This window comes from Octopus bimaculoides, chromosome 2 (assembly GCF_001194135.2).
Source record: "Octopus bimaculoides isolate UCB-OBI-ISO-001 chromosome 2, ASM119413v2, whole genome shotgun sequence".
Lineage (NCBI taxonomy): Eukaryota > Metazoa > Mollusca > Cephalopoda > Octopoda > Octopodidae > Octopus > Octopus bimaculoides.
Window position 1 is genome coordinate 40,916,588 of NC_068982.1, and position 604 is coordinate 40,917,191.

Below are 604 nucleotides of genomic sequence, written 5' to 3' on the forward strand. Positions count from 1 at the left end.
CCACCAGGGTTGATAAAATAAAGTACCAGTGAAAGACTAGAGTTGATGAAATTGACTAATACCGCTTCTCCAAAAACTGTACGTTTGTGTGTGCTTTTAGGGGTGTTTTTTGTGTGTATATATATATGTTTTTGCACGTGTGTGTCACAGTCACACAAACTGTGTCATGTCTGATATTCCGTGTGTGGCCAAGGGAAAGTATCACCTTGTTCAGAAACAGGTGGAGGTTGGGGCAACAGGAAAGGCATTCAGACAGAAAAATCTACCTCAGCAACTTCAGCTTGACTCAGACAAGCATGGGAAAGTGGATGCTAAAACAATGCCAATGATGCCAACACCAGTGACGACAATGACGCCAACAATGATGAAAACGACAATGACAAAACAGAGATGATTCTCACATGTCTGGCTACAGGAAAATATTAACTTACTTGGAAACAGATGACAGTTGGTGACAGGAAGAGTATCCAGCCATACAAAATCTACCTCAACAAAATTCTGTCTGATCCATGTGAATAATGTGAAAGTGAATAATGAAAATAATAATGAAATAGATAATAACAATAATAGTAATAATAATAATAATAATAATAATAATAATAAT

The 604-nt window shown here is 36.6% G+C and overlaps 1 protein-coding gene across 1 annotated transcript in view; it reads left to right on the top strand.

Annotated features, from left to right (window-relative positions):
• LOC106884224 (GTPase-activating Rap/Ran-GAP domain-like protein 3) overlaps window positions 1-604 on the top strand; it is a 1,434,052-nt gene that overhangs the window by 1,339,566 nt on the left and 93,882 nt on the right. The window lies entirely within an intron of this gene.